This window comes from Emydura macquarii, unplaced genomic scaffold (assembly GCF_026122565.2).
Source record: "Emydura macquarii macquarii isolate MOO-44397 ecotype Brisbane River unplaced genomic scaffold, CSIRO-AGI_Emac_v2 contig_499, whole genome shotgun sequence".
Classification (NCBI taxonomy): Eukaryota; Metazoa; Chordata; order Testudines; family Chelidae; genus Emydura; species Emydura macquarii.
Genome location: NW_027130636.1, coordinates 10537676 through 10559616, shown reverse-complemented (window position 1 = coordinate 10559616; position 21941 = coordinate 10537676). Strand labels below are relative to the sequence as shown.

At 41.3% G+C, this 21941-nt stretch overlaps 1 protein-coding gene across 6 annotated transcripts in view; it reads left to right on the top strand.

Annotated features, from left to right (window-relative positions):
• PIK3CB (phosphatidylinositol-4,5-bisphosphate 3-kinase catalytic subunit beta) overlaps nucleotides 1-21941 on the top strand; it is a 317999-nt gene that overhangs the window by 162667 nt on the left and 133391 nt on the right. Inside the window, exon 2 of one of the 6 annotated variants that reach the window (XM_067538931.1) lies at nucleotides 14774-14853. The exons of 1 other annotated variant lie outside the window; for it this stretch is intronic. The gene's annotated coding sequence lies outside the window, so the exon portion shown is untranslated. Of the gene's footprint in view, nucleotides 1-2361; nucleotides 2505-2730; nucleotides 2909-14773; nucleotides 14854-21941 lie in introns of those variants that run through there. 4 more of the 6 variants (XM_067538934.1, XM_067538935.1, XM_067538933.1 and 1 more) reach the window with 4 other exon arrangements.

Sequence of the window (21941 nt, the reverse complement as noted above, 5' to 3'; positions counted from 1 at the left end):
GCATTGACGCTAGTGGATGCAAGAGCCTAGGCTCACTATGTGCAAAATTCATTTTGTCTGATTTATAGGTACACAGGAACAGTATGTGTATTTCAAGAGTTATAGGTACACAAGAACAACATTAAACTTTCCTTTTCTTTGATTACTTGTCTTAAAAATAGGCAAACTGAGTTTTTAAAAAGTCCTTTTGGTGGCATTTATTAGTTTCAGCATAATTTTCTTTAAAAGTTCAGTTATAAGAGTTTTAAAATGAGGTTTTATTATGGAAATGCTTTTGCAGGGAAAGAAGCTACTCTTATAAAGCCTTCCCTGCTATTTTCCAATAGCCATTTCAGAATGCTTTTCCGTTAAGAACCCTTCCTACTATATGAACATAGAAGTGAACCCTTTCAATCTTTTAAAATATGACTCTAATTTGTAAGAATCCTCACTGCAAAGATGTAAACATGGGAGTCTGGCACCATTTAAATAATATATTATGTAACTTACAATTTTCCAGAGAAGCCTTCTGGGAGGATACTAACTTAGGATGAATTGTATAGTGGTAGCAGTAAAAGAATTTATTTATAATGTGATGTTTTGCTATAATGAATAAGTAATGGATGCAAAGTCTCAGAACATCAAGAAAACTGTCAGCACAAAAAACAGTAATACTATTCTACAATCAAGGCTGCTCTTAAGCAGAGCCAATTTTAGCAGTGTCTCGGGGGAGACTTGCCATGAACATAAATCCAGAACTGTGGGTTCTATGGCCCTCTGACACCCTTGTTGTCCACAGGCCTTTGCTGCTTCTAGGAACCACTTCAATGCTGCTTTTAGGTCCACTTTTGAATAGCCAAGATTTGGGGGTGAAGGAAGGTAGGGCCACTGCAAGTCAGAAGGCACCTGAGTGCAGTTCCCCCTGTGGAAGAGAACCAGAGGCAACTCTGTAAGTTACTTCACAAAGGACTCTGCAAAAACTAATGCCAACTTCACACATAGTATGATAAAAATAAGGAATAGGAAGAGAAGATCTTTGTTTAACCCCCTTTTTCCTTGAGCAGAAAACAATTACATTGTTTTGGTCAGGGCAGCTATCAGAGAATGGCTGTAAGACTATTACTTAAAGTTGGACTTGGTGCTTATCTAGCCAGTGCCAGGAAAGCTGTTAAAACTAACAACAAACTCATTAGTTTTCCATCACACAGCAAGCGAGCAGCAAAACTCAAATCCCAGTCCATTCCTCCTTGGGTGAGTTACTGAGTCAGAGGCAGGGGCCTGGGTGAAGGACTGCTGTAACTGTAGGGTAGCTACCACTTGGTACATGCGGTGGGGTGTTCCTTGCTTTTAATTTGCAGTGTACTCAGTCTCACACAGCCTAATCTTGGTACAAGTCTTCACATTGGGGTGCCTAAGTGAAGCCGACCCCTTGTACACTCGTGCCCATGCTCCAATGCTGGGGTTTCGCTGACAGGTGTGGCAGGTTAAAGCAAGCTGAGTGTATTTGTGGATCGTTGCCATCTCTTCATATTTTCCAGTGATGCAGGTGCCCATGTAACCCATTCCTGCTTGGTGTGGTTCTGTCTCCCTCTAGTGGCACTTAAGTGGTTCTTAACCTTTCCAAACTACTGTACCCCTGAAGCCTGAGTCCCACCCCCACGGGGCTGAGGCATGTAACTGTTTCATGGCGCCCCTGTGGCTCCAGGCAATTTCTTGCCACCCCCAATACCAGCTCTGCACTTGCGACCCCTCTAAAACCCCAGGTTAAGAAACACTGACCTAGAGATTGATGAGTCTGCTACAGCCTTAGCTAATAGCCATGTGGCTTTCAGCATGCAGTAGCTACTCATATATTAAGCTTCAGATGTCCCTACTTCGAGCCCACCCTCCAACAACCAGGCTGTGGGGGTGTTACACCACACACTGGGTACCAGACATAATGGAGCGTCCCAGGCTGTGAAAGATGAGCGTAGCAGGTGCTGGAATAGCCTCTCATCCCCTCCTTGCCTGCTGCAGCCCAGGGGCAAGTTTCCTGCCTGGGGCCCTTAGCCCCACGCACCCTGCCTGGGCCCCTCCCGCTCCCAAGCCGCCTCCCTTCCCCTACTCTGCGTGACAGGTCAGAGTCCATTCCTGCCTCCGACCTGCGCTACCACCGTGTGAGCATCAGCCTGACTGAGCCGTGGAGGGGGGAAGGGAGGCGCCGACCGGCCGGGCCCTACCCATGGAGCGACACAGAGGGCGGGGAGACGCTTTACCAGCCCCCGGCTGATATTGAAAGCTACAATCGGATTGGCTGAGCGAATGGGGGGGGGGGGGCGAGGCGGAATAAACTATTGCCTAGGTAACCGCCCCGCCCTCCTTCTCCCCTTAGCGCCTGGGAAGCTGGCTGGCGGCGCGCTCACCCCCCCGAGCCCGAGGCCTGGCGGTTTGCCGGTAACTGCCCTCAGCTGCAGCCGCGCTGGCTGGGAGGCGGCGGCTCAGGGGCAGCAGCTGCTGCTGCGCGGCTGCCGCCTCTGCCTGGGTAGGTGAGTGAGGGCGCGGGAACGGGTCCCCTTGCATGCCCGTGTCCCTAGAGGAGCGGGAGCTGCGTGTGAGGGCAGCGCCGCCCGCCTGCCCGCCCGGCCGGGCACCCCGCTTGCCTGTGGCTGGGGATGCCATTGCCTGCCCGGCGCGGCGTGTGGTGTCGCTAGTTCCCACCCGAGCTGGGCCTTTGCTGGGCTCGGAGCACGGAGCTAGGACGTGAAAGAAAGAAGCGGCTGCAGCGTCTCTGAGGCACAGGGACAGAAGCGTGCGGCGGACCCCCTCACCCCCAGGCGAGGAGGCCGGGAGAGACCAGAGCGCCCCGGGAGTGACACCCCCTCCAACAGGCTCCCCGTGCCAGGGGGCTGGAGTAGCGCAAGTGACTCCTCTCCCGGGGAAGTTCGAGCAGGTCCGGGGCTGGTTTTCAGTCCTTGCCCCGGCGGGTCACACTTGGATCCCTTCTGCGGTGGCAGCGAGTGGACCGGGGGGGGGGGGGCATTTCTCAGCTTCGTTACAAAAATAAAAATTGCAACACTGGCGTTGCTCAACAGCAGCGATAGTCAGATCTCTGCCCCCTTCCTGGCACTGGCGAAGTTAGTCACATGTCGGACTTTATCAGTTGGGGTGAGAGGGGACGGTGCATCGGACCAGACCTCCAGATAGCTTTGCATCACTCGTTAAAATAGGTGGAGCAGTTTGATCTGTGAGAGGGGGGGAAGAAATATAGTTAGGGTTACTTACAAGTTAACATGATTTGAAAAGCCTCTTCGTTGTGGGGGTCTGTTTAAATGATACTCCTGAGGTTTTAATATTAAAATTAAAAAATAAGAGTCTTTGGTGCAAAGTAGCAATGCAATCATACAGAAAATGGCTGAGCATCCTTTTTTGAGGCTGCATAGGAAGCAATAAGTGGCATTTAAGCATCCCAAACCTCTTAAAAAAGCTGGGTATGTTACTATGGCCTGGTCCACACACAAAACTTGGGTCAACATAGCTATGTAACTGAAAAATGTACACCCCTGAGAGCTGAAGTGAGCCCAAGTTCCAGTGAATCCACTTGCAGGTCGACAGAAGAGCTACCATCTCTTGAGGGAGTGTATTTGCTGCAGTGATGGGGAAAAATCTCTTGCATTACTACTATAGCAAGCATCTACACTGCAGCAGCATAGCAGCAGCACTGAAGGTGTGCTGCTGTCATGTTTGTAGTGTAGACATACTCTTTGAAATGAGAGGGGAAATAGTGCGGTTGCTTCAAAACCTCTGAAACTTTGTGAGCAACTTTAACTGTATGATGTCTATTTAAAGGTACCCTTTTATGATTCTTTATTTATTAGTAGGGCTTCATGGCATCTTCTATCCTTTAACAAATTTCTTTGATGTAGTTTCTGCATATTCCTACTTCCTTCCTATAGTGCTCCTGAGCTTCAATTATCATCAAGAAAAACAGTGCCTGTTGGGACCACTTGAGTGACCTGCCCTCCGCAGCGCCAAATGTATAAGTGGTCATGCAGTCTCCAACTGCTGCAGTTCTTTCTGTTTTATAGTTTATTGCAGACATAGTCCAGATAAACTTTTTTCCCCAACCAAGAATCTCTTGTTAACTTGTTATGGCTTTTTTGTTACATAGTAGTTTTTATCTAAGGCATTTAGATTCCTGGACTGTCTCCAACTTGATTCTAAGACACAATGTCCTATCCAGATCCTAAGGACCTAAAGGGAGAAAAACAGGTTTAATAAAATGTTTATTTTATGCCCTTCTCTTCTCTGGAGTCAGATGCACATTGTGATGCAGTACACCCTTGTGTTCATACCCTTACTCACTATTGTAGTAATCTTTGTACAAAGTATGCCTTGTGAGATATCATTCAAAAACTCATAATTTGCTGATCAGTAGTATCATGCTAAAATGTGTGTAGCAGCTTTATTTGTAAAGTTGTATAGTTCCCTGTATGATAGTAAAAATACATGTTCAGACTCATGTAGCACCAAACTGGCCAAACAAACCTGTCTTGCACAAAGGAGTGTATGCTTGTCTTAATTTGCATTTAAGCTGTAAATAGAGTTATCAAGCAGATGGGTGGAAGGGAGAAAACAAAGAAAACGCACACAGCTGAAGAAACCCAGCAGGGAACATCCTTCTACACAGACTTTTTGTCTCCTGGTTCTCAGCTAGAAATGTTTTTCAGGAGGGGAACTGAAACTATAAAAAGGAGGGGCAAACACACTAAGAGGACCCCCCTTCCTCCTCCCCCCCGCCTACCTCATTCTTTGCACCTGAGAAGACAAAACAGCCATTGGACTCTGGGGGAGGGGGCCTGGGGGAGTTTGGTCAGTAATGCAGTTGGAAGCATGTGGTGAGAAACTTTGCTTTAAATCTAATATAGTTTAAGCTAGGCACTAGAAAGCCTTTTTTATTTTCTTGTAGCCATTTCTGTCTTTTATGCCTCATTGCTTGTACTCACTTAATCTAGCTCTTTGTAGTTAATCTTGTTTTATTGTTTTATCTAATCCATTGTGTTTCAGTTAGTGTCTGGGTAACTCTATTTAAGGTGACAAGCTAGTATATGTCATTCCCTTCAAGGAATAACTGATTTAATACATTTGAACTGTTTAGGAGAGGGCTGGGGAGTACAAGACATACATTTCTGGGGGAAAATGCGGGACTGGGAGTGTGTTGGGGCTGAGAGCTACTTCAGCAAGACAGTGTAAGGCACCCTAGGTTGCAGGGTGATACAGCATCCCACTGGTCTGGACTGCACTCCCATATGTCTCACAATACCTGCTATCTGTTACATCTGGGGGGAGCCTATTCTCAGCAGTTCTTTGGCATGCTGTACTTTTAGGGCACTTTGGCACCAGACCTTTGGATCCATCCTCAAGTTTGGACCCTGTTCCTGTGTAAGAATGGAAGAGACTGAACAGCCTCAAAAATCCCTTAAATGGGGAAGTAGAAGCCTTGGTGCCAGGATCAATGTTGTTAAGCTCTGACTCACCTGAGTACTTAGGGTATGGTTCTAGTGTTGCTCCAACACCAAAGAAGCTGGTTGCATTGCCAGAGATCATCAGTGCTGGGGAGTCTTCTTTGTCAGCGAATTTGGTGTTGTCTTTTCAGCTGCCCAGTGTTGTTTCCCTTGGAATAATGGACTCTCTCAACCAGTGGCTAACTGGGCTCTTGTTAGTGCTGAGCTCCCCTTAACTCCAGGATGTCAGTGGGGCCCAATGTTAAGGGAAACTTTGGATTTGCATAAGGGTAAAAGGAAGCTGAGGTTAGAGGGATCTCTGTGCCAGGGGATATGGTGCCATCACAGAAATTGAAGAGAAAACATTGCTATAGATTCAAGGAGCACATGAGCGGATCAGAGGTCTCTGAGTCAGTTTCCTCAGTTCTGAGGGCATCTCTGGTTCCTTTTCAGTATTCCAGTTTAGGATTTGATTGAGCTCCCCTTTCTTCTGGGGTTGTTGCTGGATTTTCAGTGCCAGTATTCCTCCATCTTCCGCATGGTGCCATCCCAGGATTGAAGTGTCTATTAGAGATCTTTCTGATCTGGAGGACATATTTGACCCTTCTGATACAGAATCTCTGCTGTGAGTACTATCTGGATTGACTTTGCTACCATCCATGCTGGGCTTGGAGTTTCACCTGAGTAGCTCCCAGCATAAAGGTACTTTGGCTACCAGGAGTCCACTTTTTCACTTGGGCTCCATTAGGAGTTGCTTCTCTAGAGTCTTTTATGTCCATTGGTAACTTTATGCAGACTTGGAAAATCTTAGCACTCACTCCACCAGAACATTATTGATAGCCTACCTCTGTAACACTTGCTTCACAAAAATATTCAGAACTGCTATTTGGTTTTTCTTCACACATTTACACAGCACTGCTTTCTCAGTTTGGCATTTAGATCCTCATCTTGGGAGGACAGTTCTTTGGTCCTTGAACTGCTCAGGCTAGGTCTACACTAGGAGTGTTATTAGGGTCTACAGGCCTATGAAAATTGTCCCCCTCTGCCCTGAATGCCCCCTGTCATGGCCCCGTGCTCCATGGGCCAACCCCGCCCCATTTCCCTGTCTTGGTCCATCGCTTGGGGGACTGACTCCCCACTGTGCCTTGATTTCCCCACCTAGGCCTCTTACTCCAGGGACCGACCTCTGCTGTGCCCCAATTGGGCAGGCAGGCTCCTTGTCAGGTCCTCCTGTCCCAGATCTGCAGGTGGCAGGTGAGTCCTGGGGGGAAGAGTGAGTGACAGAGGGAGGAGGGGACTGGGGCCTCAGGACGAGGCGGGGTAGGAGTGTTCAGTTTTCAGCAATTAGGAAGTTGACAACCATAAGTGCTATACTGGTATACTATACTGGCAAAGTACTACTGGTATAGTCCCATGTCATACAGGCTAAACTGTGTTTTTGCTAATGTAGCTTATTCCAACTCCCCTGAGCAAAATAAATTATGCCAATTAAAGCAAAATTTTGCTGGTATAACTTCATCTGCGTGAGGGACTCTTGCCAGCATAATTCTCAGTCAGGGAATGACACTTCTTCACATCCCTGACTGACATAGGTATGCTTTCCTTCCCAGGGTTTGTACCACTAGTTAGACTCCCACAAATGGAAATATTTAGAAGTCATGTTGAAGACGAAGGGCAGGCTACTTACCAATAACTGTAGTTCTTCAAGAGTTTTGCCTGTGCATATTCTTTCTGGAGTGCTACACTCTCAGGATTCTGGAGTTTAGCAGGAAGATAAGGTGGGTGGGGACCATATTGCCTTTTGTAAACTTGGCTCCAAAATTTTGTGTGCGACTTGTGAACTCCTGGAAGCCAAGTTACCTTTTTCAGAAGGATTCTAATGCTTAGTGGTGCTGAGTAGTGCATCTCACATGTATGGCTATATAGAGCACTCTTGAACTAAAATTACTCTTAAGAGAAATGTCAAGTCCTATCTTCCTGTTTGCTCTGTGGTGACTTAGAACTATGAATTGGCACCTTTTTCAGCCCATAATTGATGAGGTAGAAGTGTGTGAATTCTTTAAAAATGGAGTTTTTCTCCAAAATATTTGTTAAATAGGTGTTAACAAAAACAGTTTTTAAACACCGTGAATAAAAATCACTTCCCCTTTCAGTTAAATCAGGTTTCACATCCTTGGAATATCTGATCTCATAAACTTCCTAGTTCTCTAACTGTATAGAGCTTTGGCTCTGATTCTAAAGAAAAAAGTTTTGACAAAATGTTTCTTTATACATCATAAAGAAGCAAGGAAAGGGCAGTAACCCCTTTTCCCTCTGTGCAAGTCACATTGAAAGAATCATGCAACATTTTAGAGGCATGATGCCTACTTACTTTCAAACTATGTGTATGTCTGTTTGTGCCATCTAACAGCCAAGAGGTAAATATCAAGTTGTGAAAAATGTTGTATGTTAGTTGATTCACAGTGAAAATCCATTAAACTTTTTTTGCTTTCTCTTGTCTGCACAAACAACTAATCTGTGACAACTGGGGTGTGAATCTATCCCATGCTAACCTGCAACTCAGTTACTGTTCATGTGGACCCTGCTGTCTCTCACTTAGTTTCTTAGTGTCCTATTTAAGTGGGACTAGATCAAAGCACACTAATGCATGTCAGCAGGGTCCACTTGGACAGTTAGCATGTGGCAGGCTAGTTTGGGGTTGCTTCACACTCCGGCTTGCTTTGGACTAATTGTGTAGACAAGCTCACAAGCTAGATAATATTGCATGTTAGTGTTCAATTGTACAGCTACAAAACTTGGGTTACATCATAATTGGAAATTAATGTGAGTGTAGTGGTTGTATTGCAGTCACTAATGACACCACTGATGTGTTCATGACAAACATTACCATTCACTTTCTTGCAACTGGCAGTCTCTGCTGGAGACAAATCTAGGCTTGAACTAGCTGAGGTGCTGTAGACTAGAAATGAGGGTCATTGACAGAGTTGCATAGAGAAGCTTGCTACCAAACTTCCAAAAGTGGTATCTGATTGAGCATTTCTCATATTTGGATGCCCAGTTTGAGACACCGGGTTGTTCAGCATGTCTGAAAAGGAAACTCTGTGTTTCTCAGTTTGGGCATCCAAAAACCAAAGTACCTGAAATCATTGATCACTCTTGAAAATTTTGCTATAAGTGTCTGAATGTGTTATATCTGCCATCTCATGCTAATACTGTTAGTTTCTCAAAGAGTCACTTATAGTATGAGCTGTTTGGGGTTTATTAAACTGTTTATTTACCTCATTTGAGAAAACACTCTTGATCAAACCACAGAATTCTTGTCACTTTTTGAGACTCCTGTTTGTTGGACTTCTGAAAAATTCTGATTTTTTTTTTTTTTTTTTTTTTAAAGGAAAGCATGCCACTGATTGGCAAAGGAAAGGCTTTGATTATGTCTGAGGCCATGGGGTATGCAATAAAATTTTAAACCAGATTAAAAAGAGCATGGAAGATGAGGTAGAAAAACAATAGTGCTGTTATCTACTGTAGGTCAGAGGTGCTGCTGTGAAAATTGTAGTACCAGAGAATGGGTGGTGTTCATGCTAGATGTTTTTGCTGGAGCAGTAATTCTTGAATTTATGTGCTGACTGAAAAGCCTTGATCCTGCAATCTGATCTATGTGGGTGAATCCTTACACCTTTAATTTCAGTGGGAATTCACTTGGGAGTAAGGATCCATCAGAGTTGCAGGATTGGGGCATTAATGTGCAAATATTTGTGATGTGATTAAACAAAGTGCTGTGGGCTCGTGGATATAAACATTTTTGCATTTTCTGAAACTTTTATGCCAGATTAAACTTCCATGACTACAAATGGTGACTCAAGCAATTATACTACAGTGTGATTCTTGCATTATTAGGTAGCCAGGGTTAAGTTAAGTATGTGCTACTTGCTACTTATTGTCCTTCTCAAAATTTGTTGGGAACAGATCTGAGCCCTGATCTGTCCCTGAGTGCAACCTTTGCTGCTGCAGATGCATGATTTTGGTCATAACATATGGAAAAAAGCCAAAAGGTGTTTGTTACATTTAAAAATTGCAGTCATGATTACACAGTCTTTGCCAGATTTTGATCTCAGTTAGTGTTTTTAAATCGAGTAATTTAATTGAGTTCAATAGGAATTGCCCATGGGTATCTGAGGGCAAAACTGGGTTCATAGAAAGCATTGTCATCGTGAATTACCTTAAAAAGGAGTGAGAGAACTATGGGTGCTGTAGTTACCTATTGGAACTGCTTACAAATTAGTCAAGTTTACACTGATAAAAAGCTTTCACTGTCAATTGTTTAATTTTGGAACGTTTCTTTAAATATGGTTACACTGAGATTTTTTGGATGTGTTTCATACTTAGTGTTCTGTCATACAACACCAAGGAGTATTACCAAAGGTGATGAAAAGTATGGTTCTTCATCCCATAATCTTGATTTTATTTACAAAAGATTTCCAGCTAGAGGAGAAAAATAGTTCTATATACAATATTAATAAATGTCTTAATAAAGCAAGTTATTACATAAAGATCAGAGTCAAATTTTGTTTTTACATACATTCTTATGCATGTTGCTATTATCTAACAATTTTGTATAACTCCTGTTGCTATTATCTAACAATTTGGTATAACTCCTGTTACCTTGGTGAAGTAGAAAAAAAAATCTGGGCATGTAATTTTTCTCAGTTGATTTGTCACTTACAGAAACCTGCAAACATTTAGAGCATAATTCCTTGGGGCAGGGGTAGAGCAAGTGGACTGGATGAAAGATGTAGTTAATTTTTCAAACTGAGTTCTAGGAGATTAAAAAAAAGAATTTGAGGTAAAGTAGTGATAAAACTAAATAAAATAGCCGAGTAAATGTGCTTTATTTATGCCTGCAGGGGAAGAGATGATTGAATGGGAAAGAGCTGTTGTACTATGATAAATGGATGGAGGAGAGATTTGTTGTGGGCTCAACTTTGTCCGTAAAGCGTGGGGTTTCTGTACAAGTTTGTGTGGAACGTGAAGTAGAAAGTGGAAGTCTGTAGATGGTGACTTCTTTTTCAGACTTAAATAATGCATATTGCCAGATTGCCCCTTCTGTAGAAAAACCCTTAGCAGCAGGAGACTCTGGTCATAGTGCTGTCCCACAGATCTCTTCATTAGAAGGTTGGATTTACACCCCCTGCAAGAAGCAGGGGCTTGAACTGCAGATCAGTTGTGATATGCACAGATTTCTGGTATGTGATGGGAAATCCACTGAAAGCTGGGCCATCCGCTCTCACTCTAGGGCTCTTCTCCCCCTCTCAGTTCTGGGCATCAGGACTATCGGAGTCTCATGCTTGTTGCTGCCCTCCTTTTAAAGGCATAGGAATGAGTCCTCAGATTAGTTGATAGTACCTGGTAATGCAAGCTAAGACTCTAAATGAATTCACAATAGCTTGTTTGGATGGTGGAGATTCATTAGTAATTTCATTAAAATAATTGGGACTACTTGCTTGGTGAGGATACAGATAAAAAGAATGTTATTTTTTATGGTTTTAATAATGTATTATGAAGGCAATGTGTGATAGTAGTTTTATTTAGCGTTTATAAATGCCCAGTCTGCTTGCTGGAAGTCCTCTCTATCCCATGTTTGTGAGTTTCTTTTTGTGCTTAGAAATGACACACACAATATTTTATACAGAAGCAAGCATTAGCTCCTCTTGTTAGATGTGAATTTCAGAGCTGTGTATCTGATGTACATTACACATGGGATTCCAGGAGATGGGTTTTGAATTATAATGTTCAAAAGCAAGATTATGAACCTTTTATATTTGCAGCAGATTTAAGATGGAGTGGCTTTTTATTTATTTGTGGTAAGCTTTGTGCATGTGTGTGAACAGATTACTGTTCAAATAGTCTAAAAATAAGGCAAGGTAATTAGAGCATTGGAGAATACTTAAAATTAAAGTACTCTATAGAGTACTTTACCAGTGAGGTTGATTTAACTCTCTTCATGAGATTTTTAGCAGTAGCCTTGTGCATCTCTGAAGCAATTTTGTTGCTTTTTGTAGCGGGGGGCGGGGTGTTTGAGCAGAATGGTTTTGTTCTGTTGTATACTTTAGCTGTCGTGTAGGATAGGCACCAGTTCAAAAATTGAACAGTGATATAATTTGTCTGTAAAAGGCACAGGTTATATTTATTAATAAAGAGAAGACAGTGTTCATGGTAGCAAAGCATACCTGATAACAAAATGGTTCTTGCATTTATTTAAATGTATATTTGCAAAAAGTCTGAGTATATTCCAGTGTGAACAATTTTCCTGTTCTGTGGCAAGATTAAACATTACAGCACAACTTTATTTTGTATAGCATCTTTCATGTAAACTGTGTGGAAAAAGTGCTCTGTACAGCTAAATACTTGTTTTTCCCCCTGTAATTGTAATGAAGAGGGAAGTTATCAGCAAAGACTGGAAATGAAGTGAAGAGTCGATGAGGCAGAAAGATGCAGAGAAGTTTTTTGTTTTTGTGTGCCCCCTCCCCCCCCAACACGCACACTTTTGACTGAACATTCTCTATCCTGTGCTGTTTGGCTATTTTCTCCAGTACACCCTCTTTCCCCCAGTCTTTTCATCTCAGACTCACTGAACACCCCCCCTTAACCCACCTGTTTTTGCCCCACATACACTCCTTCTGTAGCTTATCCCTTTCCATCTTAAGTAGGGGGGATATCAGTCAGTTGACCCAGGTTCTGAGACTTGCTGCCAGGGATGTGTGGTTGGTGGTGGTTTTTTTGTTTTGTTTTTGTTTGCTGTGTAAATGTATTTATAAAAAAGGAAGTAAAAATAACAAGATGGTAAGAAATAAAGGTATATATGGGGATTTCAGCAGAGGTGGAGGCAAGCCAGTGACATACACAGGGGAATATGGAGAGCTGGTTTTAGAGGCAATGGAGTTATTTGAATCACTTCAGTCTTTGAGAGGAACCAGAGGTTTATTTAGTTAAAAGAGGCAAAGAGTGGATTGAGAAGCTTTGTCATGTAAGCCAAAACTTTAAGAATATGTGCAATAAATTTGTATGCCTCACCTTTTGGATGCTTGAGGCATCTTGCCTTATTTTCAGGTAAGCTATGGACCTACAGCTCTAGTGTAAACTTGGTTTTTTCAGGTAACCATTGGAATAAAAGTGGTAATTCAGACTAATCGTAGGGATAACACATTCAATAAGAAAAGGGATAGAAAGTTTGGCTCCAATGTTGGAACATAACCAAGGATTCCAAAGAGGAGCAGTGCAGAGGAAGACTACCATGTGAAAAAGAATAAGTAGGAAGCAACCAGAGATTCTGGCATGTGTGTATAGAGCTGATCTAGGAGTATGAAGTAGTCAGCATCAAAGATTCAACAAGCAGTGCCAAAAAAAAAAAAAAAAAAGAGGCTTATTTTTGGTGTTTGAAATATCTTTGGTGCAGTTTTATTGGACTTTACTATGTGGGATTAAGCAAGGAACTTTGAGGGAGTTATGTGTATGGAAATAAGCAATGACTTCATGTATGGTCCTACTGCAAGATTTGCTCTGGTGTTATTCCGATTAAAGTTTGTGGAAGTCTTGCTTGTAGCAGGATTGAGCCATAATGTTGGTGAGGATTTTAATGCTGTTTGTGAGAGGATGAAGTGTGATTCTCTTAGGCTGTGATCAGCTGGAGTTCTTCACTGGTAGTATATATAATACATTACTATAAACATTTTCTTTTTGTAATGACTGAGCATGTGGATGAGAGGGAAAGGAGTGAAAAGAAGAGGGGCAATTTTGTTTTTTATTTGCAAGTGAAGGAAGGGCTTATGACTCTAAACTGTTTATAATGGGGTGATTAGTGTCCACTGGAACATAAAGTAGTAAATTCCATGAATTCCAAATCCTTTGAGTTTGGGAGAGGAATAGTTTTCTGAATTTTGAGAAGATTTTCAACTGACAGCTGAAGCATAAATCTTTTGACGCACACACGCAAAAGTTTTCCTGCCAACATTAGTATTTAAAATAGGAAAAATTTGATTTATCAACCTGTTGAGAGTAGCAGTCAGAAAGCTGCTTTTGCATTCAGTGCATTAAAAAAAATAACCTCTTGACTACTTTTGGTGATCTTCCTGTTTTTAATAAACTTCTGAAAATACTCTTATTAAAACCACTATAATCTATGTATTCCTACACAACTGATTTTCATCTAATAATTATCTTTTCTATTCCTATAGTCCCACAGCTCAGATCACAAATACTTCAGATACTCAACTGCAGCTGAGGCGGGAGGTGGGGCGCAGATGGGAAGGGGCAGTGCGAGGTAAACATTTGGGGACCACTGCTGTAGGTGAAACTATAATCCAAATAATATATTAATTATTTAACTATGAAAACTTTCAGTTGCAGCAGCTGATATATCTGACATTAATAGCTGGTAAGTATTTGTATGCACTGCAGTTTTAGATTAGGAATATTGTTTCTCATCCTAATTTGAAATATAAACTGTAAATTCTCAATTTAATTTTTATATGGCACTTTTAAAAACACATCTGGTAAAATGTGTAATAGCTAGAATGTTTTTGCTTTGATCGGGAGCTTTTACTGAGGCGCTGTCATTTTTAGGGAATGAAAATCTACTCTTTTATGAAGCATTATAAAAATTAGCCATAAAAAGGCAGAGAAAAAATCCCTTGCCATTGCATTTAAAATATTTGGGTTTTTTAATGTTTGTGTGTTAAAGGGGGTGTCTTTTTAAAGAATTAATTGGGCATTCAATTGTAAATGGTTAACCCCTTCTATTTACCTTCCTGTTTTAGGTAACTATTAGGTAAACTTTGTGGGAGGTTAGGGACATTCCTGTCTTAGTCTCTCCAGTACAACTGATAGTATCAAATATTTTAACATGTACTTTCTCAAATGACAGATTTTTTTGGTCACATAAAATAAATTCAATGGAAGCAGATGTGTCCTAACTTTATTTCTACTTTGATTGGAATGAACATTGGTTGTGATCAGTCATAAGATTCAAAGAGATCTTTATTTCCACGTGCCTTTGGTTTCCCCTCATATGCTTGCTGATTTGAAATAGCAGTATATTAGTGTTTAAAGCTGCTCTTTGGAGATTGAATTGCTTGGGGGGGATGGTAATGGAACATGGTCTCTTAAATCTCTAGGTGACCAGTTCGAATCAACCCCAAGCTGGTAATGACCAAAAGTCAGGGCCACTTATTAACTGTCAGAATGAAAAATAGGTGCAGGTCTCAAATCCGTTTATAGTAGGCATGTATCTAACATCAAAATTCATACTTTCTTATCAGGTCAGCAGAGTGGTCAAAGATTGATGGCAAGGCGATGGAACTACCTGTGGAGGGCTAAGGCAGAACTGATCAGAAAACCGGTCAGAAAACTTAGTACTTCTTATGTGGCGAAATAAAGGATTTTCAACTACAGGGCTATTAATTTTTAATGCTTTTTGGACAAATTAAAAAAACTTGCTTTTTCCCTGCGTGAAGCAAGAAAATATCAGAGTAAAGTTTTAACAAAGCAAAACTCAGATTTTCTGGGTAGGTCTGCAGCAAGTTGACTTTAGAATATGCTAGTGTCCCTAAATGAAGGAAGGGGCAGAAACCCTATTTCTTTTTTCTTTGCAGATCTTCTTTAAAACATAGACTTTGATTGCAACTTCTCAGAACACAGCCTTGCAAAGTAAACTAATATTTCAGTATTCTGTGTTCATGAGACTTTATAGAATTTCTTGAAAAATTAGATGTGTGAGAGTAAATAGACTTTGTTATGAAGGAATCTTCAGATATGGCTGCATTTATAGAACACTTTCTAAACAAATTACTGCATTTCAATAAAGGGATCTAATTATAGTATGGAGAAGTTACTGGATTACTTTTGCGATACACAGTGCGAAATGAAATACTAGTGGCACTAATGTTTCATTTCTGGTATGTTGAACTCGGACAGCTAGTATGTTGAGCTCAGACTCAGACAGGGTTCTGGCAGCTGTGAGAAATAAAAGAGTTAAGTTTTGATGGGGCAGAATTTCTATTTGATCTAGGAGAAAAAAAATGAAGGAAATCAAGCAAAATATTATTGGTGAGGGAAAGGCTTGAAAAATCCTCTCACCAGTAGAAAAAAAGTAAGCATCTTCTGATGAATGGCTTTGAATGAATCAGTTTGCTACAAAATTTAAATTTGGCAAAATTAAAAGCCAGAGTGTGCCAGTTCAAATTCCGCCAGGGCCCTCAGCATTAGTCTCCCCAAAAGACTCACCTCCCTTGTCTCATGTCACCCTGTCTCGCTGGCTCCTCCTGAAAAAACCTCCTCGCCATGCCTAGAACAGCGGTGGCCTGGCCACGTGGTACAGCTGTGAGAGCAGCAGACTGGGAAGCCAGATCATGACTTGTTGGTTGATTATTAGTGAATAACTGAAGTTCTGTGTTCCAATTTAACAGATGTGCAAAATTGCTTGAGACTTACTACATGTGAGTAGTGTTAATGTTTGAGTGTTTTGTTTGTACAGTCTGTCATGAAAGGCCATATAATGAAAAATAATTTATTGAAGAATTATTGCAGAAGTACACTTTATTGATCTCTGCAAAGTTTCAGATAACACAGATGTGTACAGCAGATGTATGGAAAATAGCTGTTGTTTGGATTGTAAAGGTAGTTTCTAACTTGGTTGGTGGGGAGTGTATATCCAAATGAAAAGTGGCTAGGATAAGGAGGGTGGATGTTCTGATGCTAGAAGTAATTCAGATACATTTCATATTGCCTATCTGTATGGTCAGACTACGAGGTGGAGTCCAAATGTTTAGTTATGGTGTATGTTAAATTCCTTGTTATGGATGTATGATGATTCCCGATTGTGCAAGAGAAATATTTGAAAATATGAGGGTGAGTGTTGTTCTTAGTAGCTTTGTTCTGCTGCAAGCACTAGTACAAAGTGGGTGTAAACTGCCATAAAATCAGAATTGTAGAATTTTACACCTACTTTGCCTTCACTCTTCACCGTGTAAATAAGTATAAAAGGTGCAGGACTGTGGAAAATCGGGACCTGTGTTGTCTAACCTTTGTTACTGTAATAGAGGATAACTAACTGCGCAGTCCTCAGCAACATTTCCTAGATTCCTATCTAACGTACCTTAGGTTTTTATACAGTGTTTACTATGTAGTATCTCAGTTCTGAAAAAAAGTTTTCTTTTCTTCTCTCCATTGTGGGATGAGTCATGCATTTGTGAAGAGCCCACTTTTCATAGTAAATTGTAGTTCTAAAACTACATATACTACTGGGTAGGATTTGCAATTGTTTGCTCTTGGAACATTAGATCATACCATTTCATAAAGCCATCTTTTAGTATAAAACCAATAAGTACAGTAAATATGTTTGAGGTTTATATTTCATTCCTGAGTGATAAATATGTAATTGTGCTGTTAACACTGTTCAATTCACTTTTTAATTCACTGTCTGTTGAATGTATTAAGTCCCGTTCTCCCTTTCTTTTCCCAAACAAACAGTTAAAAAGAGTAGGTCTGTCTGAAGTTCTAATTAAAACATGAGCAGTGATGCAGGTTGGATGACGTTTTAAGTAAAACGAGCAAACTGCATCTTTAATCAAAGAAAAGATATGACTTCTGGAACTTGATATTGCTCATAATATTTTTCAGTTTTGTAGAACAGACAGAAGTGCCTATCTGATGCGCTGTGCACCTCTACATAGCATAATTTGCACAATAAATTGTCTCAATCAACTGATTATCCCACTCCACATACATATACAAATATGCAACAGAAGACATAATAAAATAACAAATCTTCCAGGGCAGGCAGGCATAACAAAATCTCTCCAAACCTTACCTCTGCCCTTTCTCCAAATGTCTGTGAGGAGAGAGCCTTGCAAGATTTTGTTGTTTTACAAAACTGTAACTTTGAACACACTATAATAAACTTTTAAAGGTCTGCATGGTTTACTGTAATTAGATATCCTCTTCTAATACATAATAAATAAATAAAAATGACCGTGGTGTAGGGTAGCATAGAGACTTATCATACTGCTTTAAAACATTTAATTTTATGAAAAAAAATTGAGTCCCCTGTTTAAGATCGATATCTTGGCTGGCCAATGCTCATGTAAAATGTTTTTATCATGAAACATTAGGTCCCAAACTACAAACTCTTAAGTACATGAGCTGTGCCACTGAAGTAAATGGACTAATTCATCCTGCCTGTCACTCAGGCCTGTAATCTGGGTGTCATAGACTTTAAGGTCAGAAGGGACAAATATGATCATCTAGTCTGACCTCCTGCACAATGCAGGCCAGTCTGACCTCCTGCATAATGCAATACAGAATCTTATCCATCCACTCCTGTAATAGATCTATGACTGAGGTATTAATGTCCTCAAATCATGGTTTAAAGACTTGAAGGTACAGAGAATCCACCTGCAAGTGACTAGCAGTGTGATGCCCTTTCTTCATAAAGATATATTACAAAATGCAGCAGTCATGTTTGATGTGTTTTTCAGGCTGTTTAATCCTGATGTTCTCATCGGTACACTTTGTTTCTAGAGAGGAACCTGCAAAAACTCAGTGTTAAAATGCAACCCTGAGATTGGGAATAGGAAAAGAGAGCGGGGGCTGTGTATTTGTACTTTTGTTTATACTAGGGAAATCTTGCAAAATTTGGGTTCAACGCAATTGGTGTTAGCAGTATCAGGAGTTCTGATGAAGGCTAGTTATTCAGAGTAGCTTTAATTGACATGATGTTTAAAATGCTGGCAGTAGCTGTCAACTCACCTACAGTGAGGCACCAGTAAGGGGAAATTGGCCTTTTTATTTATACTTCATTAAGCAAGTATGTTCCCTTGCAGTGTGCTATACTGTTGTGTCCTACATTTGGGAAACAGCTGCTACATCTCTTCTCTTGTGCTGGTGCATGGGAAATGCCTGTGTGTGAAGGAGCACATGCTGCATGAGTATAGACTATTGCAGTCTATTCTCTGCCCAGAGTCTGGGAGTCACACACACTCTTCTGGGAGGCTCCAGGGACAGCCCAGTATCATGCCACTTGCTTGGCATTATGTCATAATGTCACAAACTAGCTCTTAGGAAATATTGACCTTTATTTTTCTTTAATTTTTCTGCTATATCTACTTAATTAACAAAAGAAACTGAAAAATATCTACTTAATTAACAAAAGAAACTGAAAAAAGACATATATTCTAAGAGTGTGACAATGTTAATTATTGCCTTTAATGCTCTTTTTAAATGGATCCACATAACTCTAAATCAGTGTTTCTCAATTAAATTTGGCTGCGGAACCCTTTTTAACTTCTGCGGGGCCATGCGATAGTCTCCGCTGAAAAATCCGGGACATCTTCCCCTTTTCGGCAGCGCGCGCTGTCGGCCCTTTTCGGCGGCGCGCGGTTTCAATTTTTCGCAGAACCCTGAAATTCATCTCGCAGAACCCCAGCGTTCCGCAGAACACCAATTGAGAAACACTGCCCTAAATAATACATTGAAGTCTGAAAAACGAAACGATGAAAATTATAAATGCTATTGCGAGGATTGTCCTCACAATATGAATCTAGATTTGGCCTTTCTGCTGTTTTAGAAACAGAACAAAACAGACAAAAAAGACCACCTGTTTCCAAATAGAGAATAATCCAGATCTCATGCCTCCTAGATTATATAATATCATGAGGCCATTGATTTTGTTTTATTTTGAGGTCTCTTTATCCTAGTTTTTGAGTAATTTTAAAAATAGAAGTATAAAAACCAATTGTTGAATGGTTAGGTCCTTGTTGGTTTTTTGTTGAGCTATTCTGTTTCTCCTTTCCATGTTTAACATTTTTTATTGTTTTTCAAAGGAAAACTCATTAAAATTTTTAATTTCCTAATATTGGGATTTAGTGAAAAAATACATAGTCTTTTTATGTTATGTTGGAAATTTTTTGCCTATAATTTTAACTCTGAGAAGGTTAAATGTATAATATATTTCCAGTCACATTCTGTTAACTGATGCTCCTTTTGTTTAGATAACTGTCCCAGAATGTTGATAGCCTTGGGAAAGAGACTTGATATTGGTTTGTGTGCGTGGGAAACCTCACACAGCATATAGGTAGTCTATAGAGAAGGAGAGGGAAGGAAGAAACCATTAAAACAAGCAGAGGTGTGAAAATACCAAGTGGTAAAACCAAAGCATCGATGGAAATACAAACATCCATAAATATTAGATCCCTGCCGGGGGAGAGCTCAAACAATGTCCATTGAGATGACATTTTTAATGTGGAAAGCCCCATGTTTTAAACTCTAATGTGAATTATGGCACTGACTCCCTTCCTTTCTTATCTGCCGCGACTTTAAGTGCATACATAATGGCTAGGAAGAATGGCAAGAACAAAGAGCACTGCTGATATACTTTAGGAGGTGTACAAGTTTCAAGGAAGTTGCTAGTTGGAAGCCTCAAAACCGCTATTCACACACTTCCCCCAACTTCTGCCCACTGTTGCTTCTGCCTGCTGTTGCAAAGTGCATACCATTTTGAACTTTGCACCCCTAAAGTAAAACCATAACCATAGTTTGACTTCTTTATGGGGGAGGGCGAGGGAATCTCCAGTCAGGCCAGTGGAGCCACATGGGTAGGAGGGGAGGCAAATTCTGCGCCTACCCCAGGGTTTCAGTTTGGGGACAACGCCCCTCCTGTCCCTCTCCCCAAACTATGACCCTGGGTAAAACATGCAGGAATGTGGCTCTCTTTTCTCATACACCAGTGGTTTAGTGGTCCCACGATCCTCTCCCAGTCTCCATTCCTACCTGCAGACCTACTGGACACCTTAGGTCTCTTTGTATTCTATGGCATGCTGCACCTAAAATCTCTGGTGAAACCCCTAGTTCTCTTTTATGTGTGAATGTGCACGCTGAAGATGTATGTGCCCATGCCATCCTCGTGTACGGAGCTGAGGGCATGGAATGTGTGTGGGCCATCACCTTTCTCTCTTCTTTCTTACCATCCACAGCAAAAATTGGAGCTCTCTCACTCTTGAATCTTGGTTAGCTAGCTTAGAGAAGATTTTCTTTGTATATAATTGTACTTCATGTTAGTGTAGTTGGTTAGTTAATAGCTGTTTTTTGGCCATGCAGAAATCCCCTGTATTTAAACAGTGTACCAGAGGCAGGCTGTTATCCTTGTCATCAATAGGCATAAAAAGTTGCCTAATTTGCTTAGGTGAGGGATGTGTGAGAGACAAATGTACCTCATTCCCCATGAGGATGAAAAAAATGAGTGATTTCCACCTTAAAGTTAATCTTCTAATAAAGGCTGTGCTTCTCTCTTCTGAACCTGACTCTGATCATGAGAAAGCAGAAAGTTCCTCCACAAGGAGTTGGCCCTTCAGTTGCCATAGTTCTGAAGCTGGTTTTGGGTGAGAAATGTAGATTTTCCTCACCTGCGGCGGATTCAAAGCACTCAAAACCATCTGAGACTGATAAACCACAATCCTCATCCAGCAAAAAGGTGCTAATAAAGTCTTCCATTTCTGAGTGGAGGTCTGGTCATAAGCACCAGTATTCATAGACACTGTATGAGATAGCATCGTGGACTTTGGTAGGACCATTGAAACCAATGTCTTCTCCTTTTACCAGAGAAATCTTTGACTGTGGCATCTTCAGATCTTGTACTAGTTCCAGCAGCTGCATGCTTAATTCTGCTGTTGATGCTGCAAGCTGTTCTCATGGCAAATGACTTTGTGTGTCCTTTTGCCAGACTCGTCTTTGCTCCATTGTCCCCAACTTCAAATTGAGTCCGCTAGCATTCCCTACCACCGAAGCACAATTGGTTCTCCCTGCATCTTGATTGAAGTCTATGTAGGCACCGTCAATTTGCCTTTCAGCATTCTATCTGCCTCTTCCGCTTCCACCAGCACTGTCAGATTCTTCATCAACTTTGGTACCTTTAGGGTAACACTGTGCACCTCTGGTGCTTAGACTTCCTCCAACGCCCACTGGACTTGCACCTCCTTCAGTAAGGAGAGTTATATTTCATTTCTTCAGTTTCAGACCATGATAGACCTGTATCTCCAAGATTTTTCAGATCTCCATATAGATCTCATGCTAAGTAGACTTGAGCCATAGAGGAAGACCCCAGTATTCTTATAGAGATTGCCTGGTATGTTGTACACCACCATGGGCAGTGCAAAAATGGGACTACTTCTTTGGCTGTATTGGCCTCTTGGACTGCTCTGAGGCTCTCTTGGCTCCATCAGCTACACAATCCAGAAGGAAGTCACCTTCTCTAGCTCATAGTGAAGCTGCTTTAGAACTATGACATCCTTCTATGATGGTTCTTGGAGTATCCGGGACTGGGAGTCACTTTGTTGGACTCCCTCTCACTGGAGGCAGAGGCTTTCTTGTGGTAGCTGGATCAGTTCCTGCATACCACCAGCCTTTCAGCTACTCAAGCGCTCTCTTCTGGGCTAT